Raw genomic sequence first — 7,246 nt, forward strand, 5'->3', positions numbered from 1 at the left:
CTCTGTTACATATGCAGATGGAGCCATAGGTCCCTCCCTGTGTGCTCTTCAATGGTGGTTTAGTCCCTGGGAGCTCTGGGAGCTCTGGTTGGTTGGTATTGTTGTTCTTCCTATGGGGTTTCAGACCCCTTCAGCTCCTTCAGTCCTTTCTCTAACTCCTCCATTGGGGACCTCGTTCTCCGTTCAATGGTTGGCTGCCAGAGTCCACCTCAGTATTTGTCAGGCTCTGCGTGAGCCTCTCAGGAGACAGGGAGATCAGGCTCCATTGATAAGATCTTTTTCTTGTTCTACAAAGTAAGAGAAAACACTTGGATCTTTAGAAACATGAAAACTGGATCACAACGTAGAAAGCGTTGGTAAGCAAACAGTCATAACAGCAACATGATTAATGAGGAGACAATATCATTCCTACTTAGACCATTTTAAAACCAGAGTTAGCATTATTTTTATCGCTTAGGAATATATCCTTTGAAGCATTAAGTATACTAAGCATTATAGCACATACGTAGTTTAGCTATAAAGGACTTTAAGAAGCATAAACAAAGAGAAAGCTCAGTTGCTTGAGACACTTGCTTGTCACCGTAGTTGATGGGTGTCATTTCGTGATTTTAAAGCTGACGATTTGTGTTCTCGGAAGCCGGCACACATCTACTGCAGGACATCTTTAGAGAGTGATTCTGTAACCAATTTTGAATTTTCAAACCATAATTTAATACCTCTTTTAATACATGTTTCAATACAGATGAATCATGATTTTTTTTTACCTAATTTTAAAACTGAGGCAAAATTTTTATTTTGTGGAGAGACAGGTATTTCTTAAAGTTAGGTAGATCATAGAAAAAAAACAAATCTTTAGTTAATCTTGATACTGTTGGTATGATTTATTTATATACTAGGGCAAATTTTATAAATGACTTAAAATAGTTGTTCAATTTGAAAATGAATTTCACAACAACTAGATAATTTGGCAGAAATGTCCCCAGATAATTCTTTTTAGAGAGATCTTTCCCCACTGTTGAGGCAGTGGATGGTCATTAATTGAAGCCTTTACTTGAGGAAGAGTGTATAAAATATAAAAGCAGAATCTAATTGCAATATTTAATTTGGGGCAGGGGGAGTAAGGATCAAATGAAGTCCTTTTTTTAAGCCATATTTAAAATTATATGCATGTGTTTGTGTGTGTGTGTGTGTGTGTGTGTGTGTGTGTGTGTGTGTGTGTGTGTGCACATGACTATAATTGGAGGCTACAGGCATCAGAACTCCCTGAAGCTGGCTTGGGGCATTGTGTGCTGCCTTGAAGTGGGTGTTGGGCATGGAAACTCAGCCCCCTGCAGAAGCCCCACATGCTCTTAACTGCTGAGTATGTCTTCATCCCCTGTTTTGTCTCCTCTGTAAACATTAATGAGAATGGATTAGTTCTCAATAAGACCTGGTTATCATGAAAAATTAATAACTCTTAATACCAATCAACTTAGTTGTAGCCACATTCACTCTTTTAAGGTTTACTTTTACAGTATTTTAGAACACATTTTACCATTTTTATTTTAATCTATCTTCATATTGGAAGAATCTTTACTATGTAAGACCCTTCTAATCTGAAAGCATTTTTCTTTCCTTGACCCTTTTCAACAGAAATGTATCTCACACATATAACCTTTATGTCTCATTTTATTTGACAAATTCATTTTGCCTTCTCATTATTTTGTAATTTTAATTTTACAAAATTTAGATAGAATGTACTTTTAAAACTAAGATAATTATTATTAAGATAAGATAATCCTGAAAACCCTGGAGTCTGTAGCTAAAGCAATTTCATTAAATGTTATCTTAGATATTTAACATTTATAACACAGCTAAAACATGTTAAAAGCTCTGTGGGTTTTCTAACGAATGAGTCCTTGGTTAAAGATTGAAGTCATACAGTAGGTAATTTAAAACTGCTTGTGCATTCACTTTTCATTTGAACTTACAGAACATCCAAAGCAGAACAAAGTGTGACATTTCTGCTAAATTGCTTATAACAGCAGGTGACAGAAGTTATCTGTCAGGGGAAGGCTGTGTCCTGGGTTAGGACAATTATCTTAAAAATCAAAAAAGCAAGATCATCCCTGAAGCGATGGTCTTTGGGGCTAACTCGTAGAACCTGAACTGAGACCAGGGTCAAGTAGACGTCATCGTCTCCAGGACATTATGAATATTTTCTTTTCTTAAGTGTTTTATTTACATTTAAAAATTCATGTTTATACTGTAAAAAATTAGTTATTGGACCATCCGACCCCTTTATTAATTTTTTCTCTCAATAAACCACTCTTTCTTTTGTCTGTCTTCATACTGTCTCTTTAGTTTGCATATTGAGACAGGTAGCCAAACTTAATGAATTAGCTTATTAAAGCTGGGCCTTCTCTCCTTAAAACTCCAGTTACACTATGAAAGAAAAAGAATTGGCTTTAATCCAGACAATTGAATTACATGAACACTTACTAACTAAAATCTTGCTGTATAAACAATATAAAATCAAAGCATTTGCAGATACATACTGTAGACATTAATACCCAGGATTTTGTTGTCTCCTTTAGGCTTATGGTTCAATAGAACCAAAATGATTAATATTCCCACATACATACAATAATGCCCCAAACAGGGCAGGAAATAAACATCTTAAAGACACAAGGCATAGTTTGTGTCTTACATCTTAATGATACATCTAACATGATAATTAAAAAGGCTTAAGACTCAAGGAGCTGCCCAATACAAGTATAAGGTCAATCTATTCATACCCACTTCGGTAATATCTACCTTTGTCTGAGAAGTAAATAGCATACAGCAGGTGTCTTTATTGAGGGAAAGATAGAAATGTCTTCCTCAGTGTGATCCAATGCTTTTCATTGTTTTCATTTATAGTGATGTTAACTTACATTTTCTGTGTTTCCTTGTATATCTAAAGGAGAGAGAGAGAGAGAGAGAGAGAGAGAGAGAGAGAGAGAGAGAGAGAGAGAGAGAGAACAGATTTCAGATTAGACATCATTAACCAACCTAGCATCAACCAGGGATATACCTCCCTTTCTAAATCTGGATTAAGCAACCCACAGCATTTGGTCATTACAAATGTTCAATGTCTAATTTTCTCTGTGGGCATCTCTAATGGCCCCTGGACCAGAATGATTATTCCCCGTGAAAAGCTATGGAACTTCTGCTGAATTCTTGGCCTGAATGAGGCATAAAAGCCCAACTCGTATAAAGTCTTTAATATATAAGTAACACATTTCAAAGCTTATGGACAAGAGATTCATAAAGGAAGAGCAGGTGGCATTTAAATTGATTTATTCTGACCTTAAAATTCATATGAAGTCTCTTCCTCAAATATTGTCAAGTGAATATCTAGAATTAAGAAGGAAGATTAGAGTCTCATATGAGGAAGCTTGGTCCTTCCTCCAGTACGAAGGGCTTGGTGGTGGAAGTTCCTCTTAATTGAGGCTGTAAAGCATTCAAAAGGAAAGGCCAGCAGAAAGGCCGACTTCACTTCTGTTGCTATTTTTACAGAGTAAATGAGGTAGGCAGGAAAGAAAGGCAGAAGAACACCTTTAAGATTTTAAGTCAAAAACCGGATTCAACTTGAAAAAAAAAAACATTATGAAAAAGAAAATTCACTGTTGGGGAGATAGGAAAGTAGGGGGTGGATCTGAGAGGCACTCAGATTTTCTTAAAGGATTTTAAGCCGGGTGAAAGTACAGAAGCAATCACGTTTAATATGTTTTAGATACAGAATGTGTTCATTTTACCAGTAGCTATCCTATTGCGTTTTAGCCTATTATCTCAAAGGCAGGATATTGGCTTGGGACATCTGACAATGTCCCCTGGAAAAAAAACATGTGTTGTCTTATTTGATCCAGGGACAGAGTATGAATGAGTCTAGAAATTTTTAACTTCAGTATCTATGCACTTAACACAAGTTAAATGGAATTTTGGCCAGAAACAAATCAACAGACAGACAGACAGACAGACAGACAGAAAAGAAACAACATCAATAACAAAAGCAAAAAGAAAAAAACCGAAGTACTATGTAGTCCACATTTTTAAGGATAGTCTGGCACACTCACAATGTGTCAGAATGGATGCGAGTAACCAGATATGTCAGGGCTACAGGGACAGAAATTGCTCACATTTTACCAACCTGAGGAGCTTTCTTCCGCTTTAAGGACCTTCACTAAGACCGAACCAAAAGTTTACACTTTGACACAGAAAAATTTTAGGGCTAGTTGTATAATAATTGTATTTTAATATAGACTTAAGCATTAGGGTTAAGAGGAAATTAGGGTTTCAAGGAGAAAATAAGACATACTCGAGTGTGGTGACTTTTTCTTTTCTTTTCTTTCTTTTTTTACAGGAATGTAGCTTTTAAGGGGGGAATTCTAAATGTAAAAATGGAATCTCTCTCCTTTCCCTCTATTTTCATCCTAAAACAGTTTTATGTGATCCTGAGGTTTATTCTGTTAGAACACGAAGAGGAATGTTCAGAGAGAGAGAGAAAAGTAGGAGTTCATGTAAAATGTTTGAATTTTAATTTAAATATTTGTGTATGCATGATTTTCCTATCCAGTACTTTTAGTTAAGCACATAAAACTAACCAATGTAGAGATAGTAGATATCCACCATTGAGTCAAATGCAGGGCCAACATACTTCAACTCAGTTTTTCCTTTAAAAAAATGTCTTCTAGCTCTCAGGAAGCAGAGGCAGGTTGGATCTGTAAGTTTGCGGCCTGCTTGGTGTACAGATAAAGTTCCAGGATAGCCAGGAATCCGTGTCTCTAAAAACCAAAAAACCAAAAACCAAACTCCAAAACGCAAAACCAAAAACCAAAGCTAAACACAAACAAACAAGCAAAACATCAAAAAGCCAAACCATCTAGGCTTAATTAATACACCTTTCACATATGCAACCTGTTGTGAGAAATCTAGCTTTCTTCAATCATGTTCTTGCCTTCTTAAATCCAATATGGAGGACACAGGGAGGAACAGATAGAACGTTAGTAGTTTAGTGAACTGAAATGTCAGAAACAATGTCCTTAGAGATCTGAAAGCCAGCCCAAAACAAAATCCAGAGTCGATGAATACCAGCAGGCTTTTAAGGCTAGCAAACTGGTATTTTAAACCAGATACATTGAAAAACAAACCAAAAATGAAAATATAACAGTATCCTAAACAGCCACCTCAGAACAGACCACAAAGGAACCTTAACCCAAACCCAGGGAAGGCCAAGTCTCAGACAGAACAAAAATTTGCCCAACGGTGATTGCACTTCTATGAAATTGTTATAGGAACAAATCAAAAAGAGTCACTAAGCAAGACCACGCTTCAGATATGCCTGTGACATCAGCAGGTGAGAAGATGGCAGCTAAGCAGAAAGAGCTCCAGGACATGGTTCAGATGCGAGTCTGGTAACACTGCTAGCCTTTGGATTGGTGGAAGATAGTATTCTGGCAAGTCAACACCCTGCAAAGGGCTTCACCTGTTTTCTCATAGCGATAGTAGGTCAGACACAAAGGTGAGCAAAAGTGGCTGTTTACGTGGCTAAAGATTAACCTGGGGTAGATTAAAGTTAGGCTCTGATCTCCGGCTGTCATAAAATCACCAGTGAGTCTATCAGCTACAGGCAGAAGCTTCAGTCAACGTACTGGGATGGGGGTGAGGGTGGAAGATTGTTTTGTTTTTTTGGTTTTTTCTTTGGTTGGTTGGTTAGTTTTGGATTTGATTTTCCTTTGTTTATTTGTTTGGTTTGGCTTGACTTGGTTTGGGCTTTTCAGGAACTTTCTTCATACCTGTTTGCTTAGTCACTCCTTGGCCCTCAGGTCATCCTTCTCTGACCACCTTTTTGCAATCAAGTCATTTGTGGTTCGTGTTTTTATTCTTTTCCTGGTTTATTTGGTACCAGTTAAATGTGAATGATGTACTTTTAAATATTATTATCTGCCTAACTTGCTAGAATGTAAGTTTCTAGGAGGTGACATGGTTCTTTTCTTTTCACTCTGATTTACACTCAATATTTTAGAATAAGTTTTAGAATAGGATCTCAGTACATCTTTGTATTCATTACTGGATGAAAAAAAGATGCTCTTATCATTTTCTGTGACCCCAAATATATTAAGAAATAATATTATACCCGAAAACCGGGAAGGGGAATAACAATCGAAATGTAAATAAGAAATACTCAAGTTAATAAAGATAAAAAGAAATAATATTATAGAAAAGTTTATGTCTGCATGATTTTTTAAGTTTATTAAACATGATACCATTATTCATTTCTAAAAAATTGTGTACACTGAGTGTTTCTGAAGCAATTAACAGCTAGTGTTTGCACTAGTGTACACCATGCAGAACAAAGCCTTGTCAATCAAGAATTTGAATATTTCTCCCTTTTTTAATTCTTCATAACAAATATGTTACTTATCTGGCATTCTTGCTAGGAACACGCTTATGTGTAATATGTGGAAACCAGCAGAAAGCAAGCTTGCTTACACTGCCTCACATGAATTCTAGGAGAAACTCAATAAAAACCATGCCAGAGAGCAGTGGACATAGAGTTCACACTTGTTTAGTTTTATCCTCCCAAAGTGTTTTTAAAGAAATGTTTTAAAAATGCCCCTCATTTATGGCAAAGATAAGGAAAGTGTGGCCTTTGATTGTCCAGCACTCCCCCCACTGTGAAATATGTTAGCTTGCTTTAGTGCCAGTAAATACAAACCATTTTTTAAAAGAATTCTCAATGTATTAAAATGCAATCATAGAAAATATTTTAATAGAACTTTCATACCCACAGCAATGCTAAACTCCTATTGTCCAATGTGTAGCTTCTCTAGTAGTACCCTTTAGATAGATGGCATTATCCTTGGCCATATTTGGTTTTTAGTTTAGTTCGGCACTTAAGAACAAGAAAATCAAGGTGACTGGTGCTTCCTTCCCTCGTCTGAGATTTATAATCATGAATTTTGCATAACTCACGGTTTATTTGTATAAGATATATTTCATAATGGCTTAGGTACCATCACTATGGTACTGGGGTTGTATTTATGGAACACAGAAACATAGGCGAGCTATAAAGAAAGAAGATGGGTTTCAGAAATAAGACAAAACCCAAGAACTTCTACTGAGATGTTGTGTGTGACACGGCCCCCCTGCTGCTAATGTGCTGGACCACTGAAGACATGATGCTAAAAACAATTCTCACACAATTCTTGTTTTTCTTAAAAGT

This window comes from Rattus norvegicus, chromosome 4 (assembly GCF_021556685.1).
Source record: "Rattus norvegicus strain SHRSP/BbbUtx chromosome 4, alternate assembly SHRSP_T2T, whole genome shotgun sequence".
Classification (NCBI taxonomy): domain Eukaryota; kingdom Metazoa; phylum Chordata; class Mammalia; order Rodentia; family Muridae; genus Rattus; species Rattus norvegicus.